This window comes from Sciurus carolinensis, chromosome 6, assembly GCF_902686445.1.
Source record: "Sciurus carolinensis chromosome 6, mSciCar1.2, whole genome shotgun sequence".
NCBI classification, from domain to species: domain Eukaryota; kingdom Metazoa; phylum Chordata; class Mammalia; order Rodentia; family Sciuridae; genus Sciurus; species Sciurus carolinensis.
The window spans coordinates 67,555,609-67,572,333 of record NC_062218.1 but is presented as its reverse complement, the minus strand read 5'-3'; the positions used below and the strand labels follow the sequence as shown (position 1 = coordinate 67,572,333).

General features: G+C 33.5%; 1 protein-coding gene and 1 non-coding gene across 5 annotated transcripts in view; one reads left to right on the top strand and one right to left on the bottom strand.

Moving 5' to 3' along the window:
• Positions 1–16,725, bottom strand: part of Atg10 (autophagy related 10) — a 266,366-nt gene that overhangs the window by 134,574 nt on the left and 115,067 nt on the right. The gene's annotated exons all lie outside the window — the stretch shown is intronic.
• On the top strand, positions 10,084–10,190 carry LOC124987798 (U6 spliceosomal RNA). Its single transcript, XR_007109308.1, has one exon. It is a non-coding gene; the product is annotated as a U6 spliceosomal RNA (small nuclear RNA).

Below are 16,725 nucleotides of genomic sequence, written 5' to 3'. Positions count from 1 at the left end.
CTCCCTACCTCTCAAATGGAAATCATTCAAAAATACTTTGAAAGACACTAAAAATGTACTTGAAATGTACATTTTAATAACTATATCTGCATAAAATTTTAAAATAAACATGTTTGATATTCCAAGGCTAGTAACAATTTTAATATCACTAACCACTTGCACAATATGCTTCTCCAAAGTTTGCTATTAACTAGAGTATAAAATCATTCTATCACTTTGAATATGTACCTTGATTTAAGAAAATCTTCAGTTTTCCTATTTAAATCAACACCAAAAAAGATCAATTATCACTAACTTTTAACCATATATGCAAAGTGCACTTTCATGCCAGTTTTGTTATTTAGAGTACAATAATTTTAAAGGTTCTTCCTAAATACAGGGTTAGTATCTAATAAATCACATATGTAGTTAACATTCTTTCCAATCATGGGAATCGGGGTCTAAAACTGCAATTCTATGTATGATCATTTAGTAAAATAAACAAAAAGAGAACTTTGCAAAATGAGATTTAGGCATACAATTACCCTTATAAAAACAAAAATCTTTCTATTTAAATAATGAAGTATGTTAATCAAAATTCTAACTATAAGACCAAATAACATACATAATAAATTACTAAAAATATCTTTTAAAAAATCCACTGTTTTCATTAAAGTATCTAAACACCCTCAAAATTTTTATTAAACAATATCTAACAAACAATAATTTTAAAAATTCATTATAACTGTTATTTCATAAATATTTATTTCAGGACCACCACATGTAAAAATTCTGGGCCATGCACCATAAAAAACAAAGATGCATAATACAAACAGAAAGATGCATAAGTCATCTTTCTTGGACTTAGAAAGAGAATACAATCTAATAGCAAGGATAAGACATACACATTCCAAAATCATGGAATTTCAAAACTTTAAGGGATGTTCAAATTTATTTAATCTAGTATTTGTAGCTACCCATGAGAAATCCTGTGCTCAAAACAGGAATATTTCTTTCTGATTTCTCAAAAGTTCATCTTTAAGCCTATTATGAGTGAGCAGATTTCTCTTTTGAATTATTCCACTTGTGAAATATTTCTCTATACCCTTTAACAACCTTTCTATTGTAATGTTGGCTTTACCATGAATAAAACACAAATATGTCCACAAATATCTATCATCTATCATATGTTGTAATTATTTTTATTGTTGCAATTTGTCCTTTTGTATTCATATTTTATTGTTTTCTATGTTTCTTTTTTTCTGTTTGGTGCAGAAAACTCATGGATCAATCCTTCATAGTCTCTAGAAACCTTTTGTAAAAAGATTAGTGGGTCACCAGTGTTTTCATCTAAACTACCATACATAACTGTATGATTTCATTTTAAAATTTTAATTATTCAGTCCCCCTAGGATTTTATTCTGGAAACACGGTAAAATAAAGATTCAATGTAATTCATCTTCCACATGCTTATGACATCAAAGTTGAATAGAGATAACCAAAACATACAAATAAAAAGAATGAAAAAAAGGAAAAGAAATAAAAAGAAACCACTCACAAAACTGAGAACAACTGGTCCAGTCACCACTACTCGAAGGACCAACATCTGAAGAGTTCTAAAGGAAAGAAGTCACAACTCAAGAGCAGTGTGCCAGACCAATATGTCTACTTAGGATAAACGAAACAGTCTCAGCATAAAACTGACATCTGAGAGACCTGAAGAATTCTACTTAATGATGGACAATAAACAATTAAAATATGAATCGAAATTATAATTCTGGGATGAAAAATCAAGTAAAAATCATGGTGATACAGGACTAACCTACATAACCAAATGTAAATGTTATAAACCTTCATAAAGTAAAAATACTGTTATAACAAACAAAAGTAGGAAAGGGGCAGGAAGGTAGAGTATTAAGTGAGCATCTTTCAAAGCAGATCAATGTGCATTGTCTAAACAGAATCATGTTTTAAAACCATAATTCTAACCTTGTTATTTTATCACAAATCTCCTTTCTTAACTTTAGACAAATCTTCCAAAATATTTCTTGTAGTGAAGAAGCAGTTTGAAGTTCTATAATTCCTTTAAGTACCTTTAGTTTCTTTTCCCTTTTATAAATTTAAAATACTTTTTATTTAAAATAATAATCATTGTATGATCAGCATATCAATAGGAAGGAAAGACAGAAAGTAGAGCAGGAGGAATTAGAAAGGGATGGAAATTGTATTTCTAAATTATAGTATTTAGTCAAGGTGTGACATTTTAATTTCTTTCTTGTATTTGAATTTTTAGTGACTTTTTGCTGTCACAAAAAATCAAATAAAATTTAGTAATAAAATAAAGACAAATAATCAAGGTTTCAGGTCATTACACATCTTTCAAAAACAACAAAAGTGAGTTTGATAAGCAAGCAACTCACCTGGGTATAATTCATAGATTATAGTTCAAAGTTATAGTTCATAGATTTCAGGCCAAGATCTGGGTCCTCTGGGATCTCCTCTCATAAGCAGAATTGAGGTTTCAAGTCTGCTTTGTATTTTAGTGCTCAAAGTTCTGTGCATATTTAGGCAGTCTGATTTCCCAAGTAAACAAATTCAATGACCTTGCCTCAGTTCAGCATTCCTAAGTTTCCCCCTGCAACAGTTGACTCTGCTAAAGTGCCCTCAGTTATACCCTGGGCAGAGGCTTCAGGGTCTTGCATGCAGCAGGAATGCAAATATCTATTGATTGATGAAGGGGCATTCTTCTGACCAGTCTCATCTGTCAGTGTCTGTGCATGCTCCCTCTGACTCTTCTCCTTTTCCTTAGCCTCCTACATGTAGGTGTCCCCCAAAGTTTGGTTCTCACTTCATTCCTCTTCTTAGACTATACAATTTCTCTGAATTATCTTAACCACTCCCAAGCCTGGCTCTGGCATCTCTTCTGAGCTCCAAACCTAAAATTTGAAGTATGTGCTAGACATTTCTACAAGAATGTCCTCCAGCATTTCAAATCGACATGCCAAAATTGAATCACATTCTATCTCTCTGCCTGTCACCAATCCAACTCCCTGACCTGTTCCTCTTCTTACATCTTCCATGGGTACAATGGCAACACCATTCTGCTTCCTGGTCACATGGACTGAAAACTACATATTTCTTGGGTCCACATATCTCTATAACTCCATAATGTCTCTCTCGTACATTCCATCCTTCCCACCCACACTGACATCAGTTAATGCAAAAACAGCAAATATGATGAAAAAATAACTAGTTTGAACTCAAAAACCCCAGAATTTGAGTACCAGCTTTGCTTTGCATTTGCTATACCTTATATACTATACTATTACCTAACATTTTAAGTATAAATCCTCAAAATCATAAAATAACTCAGTAGGATATATATATATATGCACATATATATGAGATGTACACATATTATACATAAATACATACCTGATATATATCACTCGTATAAATATATAAAAATAATATTATTTGCAGTATACTGTGTGCATATATGTACATATATGGGTGTCTGGGTATCTCCATACACATATACACAAATATGTATGTATGCATGCATATATAAATATATATATATGTGATATTTACATATAGAAATAACTGAAAGACATTATTATTATCCAGGGTATTACAATGTCTGACTTCATCCAGTATAAAGTGGTCAAACTTTTTTTTTTTTCCCCTCAGAGTAACAGGAATGTGTTTATTAGAAGGGATAAGAAGGGGAAAGGAGACACTCTCAAGGGACAAGAGTGGGTCCTCTGATAGAGAAGGATGGTGCACCCTTCTGGGTTCCAGTAAATGTCTTATCTTTAATCTCTCAGTTTTCCAGGCAACATTTCATCTTGAAACAGGATTATTTTATTAATACATCATCTATATTCCCCTAATGGTTTGTAATTTGTTCTCCTTTGCCAACAGAATAAAATCCAAAGTCCTTTAAAAAAAAATGTGGGAAAAAAAATCAAAAGTCCTTAGCATGAATTTCAAGGTACTCCATTATCTAACTCCACCTTAGCTTTTTGATCTCACCTCCTAGTATATCCCCTTCACTTCTCAGTTTTTATCTAGCCTTGGCCCTTTAATTGCCATTCCCCCAAATTGCCCTTCATTTGTACTGTTCTGTCCAGCCTAGAATTTCCATTTTTGAAGACCTCTCCTTCAAGGTCCAGTTCAAAAGTCAACTTCTCTCTAATGCCCCTACTGATTCTTGATCAAGAATTGGCCCATTTTCTATCTTTATTTTCATTCTGTCTTGTAAATGACCTTTACGTTTCTTTCTCTCTAACTAAATTATAAATTCTTGAAGGATAGAGACTGTGGAGTATTCACATTTGACTCTCCATCACATATCAATTCTTATGAACATTAAACACTCAATGAACATTTGTGGAATTAAATTGCAAAAACAGGGCCCCTTTCAAGTCTTTTAATTTTAAAGAAACATTTTAAGGTTAAACTATGTAGTGAAAGTGTAATATCAATAAATGATTAGTTATAGACATTTTTATATGCAAGTGAAGGAAAAAAATTTAAATACATTATTAAGCATTTTAAGCATTTTTACATGCAAGTGAAGGGAAAAATTAAAAATACATTATTAAGCTTTAAGCAAAACAAAAATATTGTTTGGTGCTCCCTCTACTGGCTTTGCCGCAGCAACTTAAATATGTTGAACAATAACAGCACAAAGAAGTCAACAGATTCAGCTTATCTGCTCCCTTTACCAATTGCAAATAACCACAGTAGAAATGTTCCATTGATCTCATTTAGAAATAATCCCATCTGTGAAAACAATTTGACTTTGAAAATTTTTTATAAAGAGACAAAACTCATCTTATAATTTTGATAATGATTCCTGTCCGATTCCTGTTTACATTTTTGTTTTCTAACTAAACCACCTACTTTACGCATAAACAATTTTAAATTTTAGCTTAAATTCTTAGGATGAGATCTTTTTGCTTTCTGATTAATTTATATATATTTTAAAAACTGATTAGGAACATAAGAGGTTAAATTCTTCTTGTGTTTCTAAACAGAGTTATTCTGAGTACCCTGAAGGCATTTAATTCCAAAACAGGAAGCCACAGAGAGGAACACTTGGTTACACTAATGTTATGCAGATCTTTTGGAACATATTTTCCTAAACACTTGCTGAAAGAACCTTTTCTATACTGCATGCTATCACATGAAGTTGGAGAAGGGTCCCATGGATACGACAGCGCACTCACTGCTCAAATTGCCCTTTGTTACTTCTCTATTTTCCTCCAGTTTTTTTTTTTTTTACTTTGAAATGGTTTTCTGCTTGCTCCTGAGAAGAGGGTTAGGAAAATCAGGTTAGGGTCAGGAAATATTTATTCACACACTATAGTCAAGTTGTTTCACATATATGTGTACAAGTGCTACAATACGTTTGTAAGAGTCAATTTTTTTAAAAAAAGGATACCATGGTTAAGATCAGTGTTCTTTCTAATAAATTCTTGTGTTATATACTTCTAACTCTACTAAAAATTTCTCTAAAGCATGTTACATGAGATTTCATCTTTGCAGTTGAAACAAAGAACAACAGAAAACCACAGGCAAGAGGAAAAAGTAGAGGATTCACGTAGTTCAGAGGTGTGGAGGTCGAAGCTACCTCTGTTACTGGGCAAATCACATAACACTTTTAAATACTAAACCACCTACTTTATGCTTAAACAATTTTAAATTTTACCTTAAATTCTTAGGATGCGATCTTTTTGCTTTCTAATTAATCTATATATTTTTTTAAAAAAAACTGATTAGGAACGAAACAAATAGAGTTCAGACTCTAGTGATTAGGAAGCTGCTATTATTTCATGACCAAACAAGAGAACTACATAGTCCATTTTAAGGTACTAAGATTATCAGGTAGTCTAAAACACCAAGGTGAATATGTTTTTCACGTGCCATTTGATTTCATACACCATTTCAATGCCATTTTTAAAAATAGCTCTTTTTCCTAGTTTCTGTCTTAGTTTATATTCAGTTATGTTTTGAAGAAAGTAAATGATGACTGAGCAATTATCCTTCTGTGCTGGAAATTAAGATTTCATGCACATTCTTGATTATCCATAAAGACAAAGTGCAGCGATATTAAAAGCACTAGTCAAGTCAGAAGAAACCAAATAGGAAAACAGTCCATATACTGGGATCTGCTTATAATCACCATCAAAGAATTTATGAAAATATTTATTCCATTCTTCATTTTTAGGCACAAAAAATTGTTGAAATCAGATATGAGAAATTCAAAATAGTATTTTTAACCCATCCTGCATAACTTGGAAATTATTTTTCCATAAACTCCATGTGAACAAGAGCAGGGTTTAGCCATTCCAGTGGCTGCTATAGCCCTTCTTCTGTCAGGATTCTTGACTGTTACTCTCTGCAACTGCTGAGACCAAAGTCTGGTTGGGGAGTGGGTGCCTCTGTGTTAGTTGGGTGCCACAGGACAATGACAACCAGACACAGAGGAATGGGCAAAAGAGGGTCAGAGTACAGAAGGATATTCCCAGACTTACCCTAACTGTCATCCAGTACATGGCAACCTCTCAAATGCTGAGCTGCTGTCTTTTGAGCAGAGCTGTCAAATCATTAGATTTGTTTTGGGAACTTCAGCTCACGAATATGTCCTCTACTATTCAGAGGGCATCTTCACTGAAATGTACAATTACATATGTGACTATAGAAAAGAAATTCTTCCATCCCAGAAGATTTAATAGCAATTCTTCATTATGCAATGATTCATTTCACTTTAAGTTATCCAATGCTCTATTCCAAATGATACAACAAGGTTTCAGAGCTGTAAATTAGCTGGCAGTTAGACACTATCTAAAAAGACATTTTGAAATGTGGCAGAAAAATATTCTGAAAATGTGATTTGTTTTCATTTAACATAATATAAAACCAAGGGGGAATGAATGCAGGAGACTTATGATGTGGTTTGTTGTAAATAGAAACAGTAGTATCCAATAAAAGTTTTGCTTTTGCATTCTTATGGTTATCCATTTATCCTATTAGCCAATACCAATTATAGCCAAACTACTGACCAAACTCTCTAGAGAAGATGTCAAGGAAAATCATTCACCAGGCTCCAGCTGTGTTGATGTCATTATGTGTAGGTGTGTGGGGACATCTAACACTGACATTATTAGGTGTTCATCATAATAATTCAATTCTTTCTAGACTTATGCAGCAAAACTAATCACAAAACCAACTCAATTAGGTCATTTATTTCAACACAATACTAATAAATACTAGACATTTTGAAACAAAATACACTTATGTATATAACTTTAGATTCAGATGTTTTCCCCTAGAAGGTCTATAATCACAATAGATCTTCTTCATGATAATTCAATCATAATCTCATATAACTTCAACAATAAAGCTTAACTGCTTCATCCCCTTAAGATCAGCAGATCTGTAAAGGAGTTATTTCTCAGAACCTTGCTGAAAAGCTCATTTAATAAAATAATGATATTTAGGGAAAAAAAACTATTAGTTTTAATTTGTAAGTCTATTTTCTCTAGTGCCTTCAACAATTCCAATATGACTGCCAATACCAACATAGAACCTGGTTGGTTAACATTACTGCTTACTGTTAGTAGTAACATTAGCAGTAATGTAAAACGTTAAATAAGTTGTTTGAAAAATACACAATAGATTTCCTGTATTATCTTTTTATGATGATATTTAGCAATTATTCAAAGTTTGATCCAAAACTGACAAAATATTTATAAATTGATTGTTAGTTTTGTAAAGAGAAGATGAGAAAATTTCAATATAGAGTTGACTTTATTTACCCTATGGTAATTTACACTCTGGTAGGCAAGCCAGAGTGTAAATTACCATTACCTTAGAGAACAGTTTGTAAAATCTACTAAAGATGGACATACACAAACACATATACAAAGATATATACACAATGATCCATAATGGAACAGAAATATGTATAGATAGATGTTGACCAAAAAAGACTTAGAAGATTATCCATAGCAGTACTCTTTGTAATAGGAAAAAAAAATAGAACATAAAATGTCTATCATTTTGTAAAATATATAAACAAAATATGGCATATTCACATAATGAAACTGTATACAGCAAGCAGAATAGACAAATAATTACATACAACTTGGATGAGTTTTACTAACTAAAGAAGATAGATTTTAAAAAAAGGAATTTGTAGTCTATGACTTACTTATATAAGGAAAAATGAATCTAAGTATTAGAAATTAATCAGTGGTCCATTGGAGAGCAGGCAGTGCTTGAAAGTGTCAAGGGGTGTTAGGGTTCTGGTAGTGTTGTTTCTTGATCTGGATATTGGATACATGAGTGTGATCACTTTGTAAAGACTCACAGAGCCTTAAAGAAAGGAGTTGTAGGCAGAGCAAAAGGGAAAGCCACTGAAATTCCTGCTAAGCATACATATACATGCTACAATTTAGTATAAATGTCTAAAAGAAAGGTAAATCTTGGGTGTTGGTTGGAGGACAAATGGAAAGCAAGATGAGGGACAAAAACTGAAAAATTGACCTATTAATAAGCCACAAATATGTGGTAGAAAAAGAATAGCTAGAGGGACAGGCACATTTATGTAAAACTGAATGACAATACCACAAGCACAGCAAGGCACAACTAAACATGAAATAAGGTCTCGCATTATAGGCTCAATTGGGTCCTTGCTATATTACTGTTTCATTTTAGAATACAAAGGAAATCAGCAATTGTTAATCTCTGTGTTAGACACTGTGCTAAAAGCTATAAAAATCATTTTACATTTTACTAGATCTAGAATACAGAAAGAGTTCAAAACACATTTATGAAACTTAACTTAATTATCACTATTCTTACTTGACAGCTATTATTATCCTTATGCACAGATAAACAACCTGAGACTTAGATTACTTATTTGCACAAAGCTATAGAAATAGAAAGTGGCAGAAGGTTGGCCTTTTTTCCCCCCTTGGGGAAGAGCTAGGAAAAAAGAAAAAAGAATGAAGGAAAGTAATCCCTCCTTTCTAACTTAATCTCTCTCCCCCTTAGAAAGCATGGTTCAATTCAGTTCAACAGTATACAATACATTGGCTAAAGATTTCATCTAAAAATCAAGTTAGGATTTCTTAAACTAAAAGTATTTAAACTGGATAAAAACCAAGGACCAGATACCAAGGAAAGGAAGACTAACTTGCTAGGATCCTACAGCTGTTTCCACACAGCACAGCTGAGCTGGACATGGTCTGATGTGTATTAGGTGTGGGCATTAGCCCCATATGGGTAGGAAAGATGGTCTCCCCAATGCCTCCTCCCAAATCCTGTTCTTGTATGCCTTGCACCATTAGAAACTTTAGACTGAAGCAAAGTGTTTTCTTGAATTGTTCTCTGTGAACAATTAAAATAAAGATATGTAAGTAATCATATCTATGTCTTAAAAATGTGTATGGGCCAAGTTATGTGTGGCTTGTATTTTTATGTATTGGAAAACTCATTTAAGTCTTCAAAAGAGCACAATTTAACAGTGTTTGCCATTGCATACTTACTGATATTTGGTTTACCTACTTGAAATCTTAAAAACAAAGTTTTTTATATGACATTTTTCTAATTTGGCAAGCAATAGATTTTCTGTTTCTAATGGAGTAGGTATTGCATAACTATTTTGTTTAACTACTGAATATGATTTGTGTTAGCAAAAATGAGAACAGGCCTAGAAGTACAGGAGTGTACATTCCTTCAAATGTATGGTGTAAGGAAATACTATTGTCTAAAATTACAAAAATCATTATTCTCATAGGTCTCTTACTTGTAGAACTTAGAATACAAATCCATACCATACCAACATAATAATATCTTCTGGGAAAGAGCTGGGCATGGTGACACATGTCTGCAAATCCTAGCTACTCTATTTGGGAGGCTGAGGCAGTAGAATTGAAAGCTTGAGGTCAGACTGGGCAACTTAGTAAGACCCTGTCTCAAAGTAAAATAAAAAGGGCTGGGGGTATAGCTCAGTGGTAGAGTGCTTGCCTAGAATATGCGAGGCCCAGGGTTCAAAACCTAGAACTGCAAACAAAATAATTCTGGGGGGTGCTCCCTTCGGCAGCACATACACTAAAATTGGAACAATACAGAGAAGGTTATCACGGCCCATGGACAAGGATGACACAAAAATTCGTGAAGTGTTCCATATTTTTTGATAAAGAAACTGTGGTGTATATATATACAATGGAAAATTACTCACCCATAAAGAATAATAAAATTATGGCATTTGCAGGCAAATGGATGAAATTGGAGAATATCATGCTAAATGAGATAAGCCAATCTCAAAAAACCAAAGGACAAATGATCTTGATGATAAGTGGATGATGACACATAAGGGGGGGTGGAAGGGGGGCAAGAATGGAGGAAGGAGGGACTGTATAGAGGGAAAAGAGGGGTGGGAGGGGTCGGGGGAAGGAAAAAATAACAGAATGAATCAAACACCATTACCCTATGTAAATGTATGATTACACAAATGGTATGCCTCTACTTGATGTACAAACAGAGAAACAAGATGTATCACATATGTTTACAATAAAAATAAATTTAAAAAAAAGAAAGAAGATTAAAAAAACAAACAAGCAAGTGTTTGTTGAAGGTCAGCACTCTTTTAGGCTTTGGAGATACCCTTATTAAAAAAAAAATTCTGGGGGAAAAAACATATCATGTAATTTGAACATCACAGGAAAATAAAAACCACTACCGCTCACAGAAAAAAAAAGTTGTCACAAATCTTAAAAGGTATCTGTTTTACAGCTATTATTAAGTAAAATCTGGGTCAATTGATCAAATCTCTCCTGTAGCAAATTATTGAATGATGAAAAGTGATTAGGTACAGAACTTTATATATCAGAAAAAATTATTAAGTGTGTGAAGTCAGTATATGTTCATGGAATCCTATTTCACCAGTGTCTTCTATTTAAAAATATGCTGAATATAACATGAAAATAAGACTTGCATACAAATTGTTTGCTTTACAGAACACTTGTCATCCTTGATTGTAATAAATAGAAATCTTAGTTTATTGGAATCTCCTGTAGGAAAAGTTAATCAAACTAAAACTCAGCATGGCTTCTACACAGGTATATTGAAATAGTCTTGGCACATAGTATTGGAAGGAATTATGTAAACCAGGTTTTCCCCTAAAACTTTCCCAATACAAAATATCCCAGTTGATGTTTAATATCCAGCAACAGTGACATCAGTACCTCTAAAAAAAGCCCAATTTGGGGCCAATAAAGCTATTAGGAAATTTATATCTATATATATTTAGTAAGTTGACCTTTTTAACTCTGACCAAGTAGTTCCACACTGCCTTCTCAGTTCATACCTGCTACACAAAGTAATCTGCCTCTCAACATCCACTATCCTTTCTTCCATTATAGTAAAGTCCTAGGAAAAATGCCTAGCCAGAAAATGACATTTCCAGTTCCTATAGTGACCATATTTGACCACAAGACTAAATCTCATAGCCAAAAAAGATATTGTAAGTGAAATTTGAAACTCTGGGAAGACTTTTTAAATGGGAGAAAGAATTCTTTTTCCTTATAACAAATCTACCCTTCTTCCTACTGTCTGGAGTATGCATGTGATTGTAGGAGTTTCAGCATTTACATTGAAGTGATCTTAATGAAGGAAGCAGTCATACATTAAAGATATCAGAGATGGGCAGGAAAATGGATAGAACTTGAGAACATTATGTTAAGGGGAATAAGTCACACTCAGAGACTCAAGGGTCAAATGTTTTCTTTCATATGTGGAGGTTAGAGAGAAAAAGGAAAAAGACATGTATGGTAATGGGGATTTCAAGAAAACCAAAGGGAAGTCAGTGAAGTAGAGGAAGGGGTTCAGGGAGAGGGAGAGGGAATGGAAAGGGGAAATCCTGGGGCATGATATGATAGGAGTGTTATATAGTGTGCATGTATGAACACATATAATGAATCCCACCATTGTGTACAACTATAACCAATTTAAAAAAAAAGTGTGGGGAAAAAGAGGACATCAGAGTTGGGGTCTTCAATGATTTCATGGATCTATTTTGTCAACCCCAGACCAGCAGTTTCCAGAATTTATTTACACGAGAACAACTCACATATTCTTATAACCCTTGACTTAATTAGGAACATAATTCCTAACTCACACACTGATAAGTTTCATTATCTATCACAATATCACATTCTAGTCAGGCATGATGGAGCATTCCTGTAATCCCAGCAGTTTGGGAGGCTGAGGCAGAAGATCTCAAGGTCAAAACCAGTCTTAGCAACTTAGCAAGGCACTTAGCAACTCAGCAAGACCCTGTCTCTAATAAAATATCTTTAAAAAGGGCTGGGGATGTTGCTCAGTGGTTAAGAACCCCTGAGTTCAATCCCCAATAACAAACAAACAAAAAAAAGTCACATTCCACCTACATTCTCTATAGTTTGAACACAGCATTTTCACCATAAGTCATCCTTCTCTATACACCTTTAAGTTTTCCAGAACCTTCTTAAAAGTATCAGAATAGAACTCAATGCAATTCATCAGATGTGATCTGACCAGTTCAGAGAATAGGGGGATTATTAACTTTTTCCCTCCTCCCCCAAGAATTAGCATTCTCCCTTCCTCTCTACAAATTGGCTTTCTTGGCTATCCTCAAGACTACAGCTTCACACTGTAGTTTTAGGCAGCCAAAAAGATCCAGCTTTTATTTTATTTACCATAAGTGCTGTTAAACCAGACTTCCCTTGCAATATATATATATATATATATATATATATATATTTCAGTCCCCTCTTTTTTCCTCTATAACATAAGTATAGAACTTAAGATTTCCCCACTATTATATTTCTTATTTGGTATAGTCTATTTATTACTTCATACAGTGGAAATTAACTTTGAAGCCCAATTATGGTATCAAATCTACTTAAATATCTATCCTTCCTTATATCTTCACTTATTTGGTTAGCAAGTGTTCTGTGTCCCCACTCAGTCCTTCTTAAGGACAATGATGTGAGCAAGGCAAAAGAAAGGGCCCTTTAGTAAACCACCGAAGACCTCTCTCCCATTAGGCGAAGAGCATAAGATTAATACTCTGGGGTTGCTGGTTCAATCAGTTCTGAGTTCCCAAAACGCTGTTCCTCCTTTCAAGAATACAGGTCCAAAGACAGGAACAGGGGAGGGCCAGGATTTGGAGCTCAAGGGTCCTTCCCAACCCATAACTGCTATCACCTGGAAAGAGAAAACAATATGAGCTGACAATTAAGGGATAAATATATATAGAAAGGGTGGGAGTAAGGAGGAAGTCAAAGCAATAGCTTTCATTTATATAACAAACACTTAGGAAAAAAAGAAATCACTGTCCCTTTAAAAAGAAAAATATCTATTAGGACATTGAGCACAAGGTGGGGACTGGACTGATTGATTGACAAAGCAGTTTAAGTTCCATAACCACTCCATTTGCATAGATATTGATCACAGTGGGCTTCAAAAGACTGATTTTGGTGCTTTTCAGATTTGAAATGAGTGTCTTTTACCTCAGTCCTTCAAAAAATTGCAAACGTTAAAGCCTTTAAATATGCACCTGTGAAAATATTTTTGGTTAATGATAATTTATTAAGTGCAATACTGTGCTAAATATATGCAGAGTAAGACTGATTCATGCTGATGGGATTACCTTGTTTATGATTATTGTTATTGACTTTTAAAAAGTTACATAACTATTTTCTGAACAAAAGGCAAGCCTAACATACACAATGCAAAACATTAGAATATTAATTTCATTGTCACCTCCATCTTAACTGAAATTATTAAATACCTAAGTAATAATTGCTTTAAAGTTATTAAAATTATAAATGTTTATCAGTTTTTCATATAATCTATGTATTTTTTAAATTTACCAAGATATCATGAAATAAGGAACAAACTACATCCATTCTCCTCTTTTTGGAGCTAAAGTTTTGGGGGTTTTTTCCCCAATTAAGTAATATATTCAGGTTTGGCTAGAAATATTTAGATTTTCTAATTTAAAGATTATTTTCCCCCTGGGGCTTGGAGGTGCATGCCTATAATCCCTGTGGCTTGGGAAGCAGAGACAGGGAACTGTGAGTTAAAAAGTTGAGTCTAAAAAATTAAGTTCATGATTACCAGATAGCCTATCACTTTAGATATTAAAATACTAAACTTGAGAGACTTAAATGTTTCATTCTTGTATCTCAAATCTCAAAACTGATTAATTAATCTTAACTTAAAAGATTCCAAACCCTTAACTGACTTCAGCTTTTGAGAAGCTGAAGAGAACTGTCTGCCCATTGTTGAATGAGACAAACAAGACAACAGCAGAATCCTGACTCAATGTCACAATGGGAAATAGCAGTTTCCATGTGGTATCTTTGTTTTTGTTGTTGTGAAATCAGTTTAAAGATATTCATTCTCTTCTCTCTAGTTCTTCAGTTCCTCACTCCAATTCCTCCCTAGCCCACACCACTATAAACTGTTTCTTTTTGACATATTGTTTTTAGGGTATGGTAAATGACACCTCAGTTTTACAAGATCACTTTGGTTTTGTGAGCAACATGAACAATAGCTTTCTAAATGCTGTAAGAGTAGAAATGTGACAATTATTTTGCATTCCACAAGTATAGTATCTTCAATTACTAAAATTAAACTAATATAATAGAAAATGACTTCACATATTTAAAAATGAAATGAAGAAAATGATTCATGTTTTGAGTTTGGTTTTAGGTTTCAAACATGGCTTCCCTCTTGTTGAGATTAAGATCCTTGCAGCATCCATCAACTGTGAGTTCTCCTGAGACTACTTGGCGCAAATACCATGTTGTAATTTAAGATGCTCCTAGATGTTTTGATAAACCTTTTTGCATAATTGTGAAAGGTATTTTCTAAATAGTTTCTCTAGGTATGCATGGGGTTGTTGGTTCCAGCACACACACACACACACGCATGCACATGCACATGCACGCACCATGGACATCATGGACACCAAAATAACAAGGATGTTCAAGTTTCTTAAATGCTGCAGTATTTGCATATAACCTATGCATATCCACCTGTATACAATACTTTGATATTTAATTCTTTAACCATTATAACTCTGTGACCTTTGCTCTTTATTGAAGAATGTTTGGGTATGGCAAAAAGAGTGTAATTTTAAATTTTCATACTAATATTTGTAGGGATAAAGGTTATTAATATTCATAATGAAAATAATACTTTATATTTACATAGCATTCTTCAAGAAAGAAAATTTCTTCTCCAACCAAAAACTTAAGATTGACAAAAAATTCTGTTTTACAAACCACATAACAAAATATATTTTAGAGCTAAGGGTATAGCTAAGTGGCAAAGCACTTGTCCAGCATGTGTGTGGGGGTGGGGGTGGGACAGTAGTACAGCCTAGCATGCACAAGGCCCAAGGTTCAATTCTCAACTCCACAAAAAATAAAAATAAAAAGTAAAAATAGAAAACATTAAATTACTTCAAAAAGCACATACAAACCTCAAAGTATATAGAGGTAATTTACCTTAACCTTGAGGTAACTCAGAAGATATTTTTGTAGGTAAATCATAGGTATAATAGGTATATCTTTATATTTCTCTATAAATAGTTGAAGAAAAGTAAATAGCATATATGAAGGACAGCAATTAAAATATTATACTTGATCAGATGATGTTACAAAACAACAACAACAACAACAAACTGGGGCTGTGGAGAAATTGCAGAGCAGAGTATGAAAGTATATGCAATTACTAATTAAGGGCATTAGTCTACATAATGTATTTTTAGATACCTTTACCTTACCAAGAAATATTAAATTACTAGACTAGCTCACGTTTCTCACCAGGATGCTCACAACAATAAACAAGCTCTGACCATTCCAAATAGATTAGGCCCATTACAAACTCTCAAGACTTCAGTAGCAAAGTTGGCCTAGCATGCTCACAGTCTATGGACCCCTCCTTTCAATGCCTCAGAGCCTGGCACAGGTTCTCATCAAGGAAATACAATAATAAAAGGTGAAGTCAAAGGGCTACAGGGCAGCAAAAGAAATTGCAAAGCAGTCAGACTGAAAAAAGATTGCAAGGCACTGAAACAGCAATATTCCAACAGAGAGAGGGGGTTCCATTTTGAGCTAACTTTGAATTTAAGACATTCTGCAGGAAATATATATCTATGAGACTTATAAGAGCTAACTTTTAAACTGTGCTACTAATAGCAAAAATGGCTTAAATTGACATCTGCAAAAATTTTAAACCCAAATCATCTGACAAAATAGATAAAATCTTAGAAATAGACATGTGAGAGCACCTGCTTTTCTCACAGCGGTGCATAAAAATATTCCAAACCCAGACAGACTGTAGCACTGATCCTTTGAGTCTTTATTTGACTATAAAACGATGTCCATGTAAAAACTGATGTTCCAGTGTTTTCATTTGAAAGAATGCTAATGTCTTTGATAATAAATACTAGTTTCTATTCTATAATATTAATGACAAGAAACTATATTAAATGCAAAGGAAGGAAGCCAATAGACTTCCCATCTCTGTGAAGTCTCCAGAGTTGAACCATCATAAGGGTGTAAAAATGTAAATAAAAGCTTTCATTTAAATAGTTCAAGATCATTAATGTCTATTAATTTTCCTACTAATCACAACTTGGGTTAAGAAAAGCACAGTTCCTCTTGTAATCAA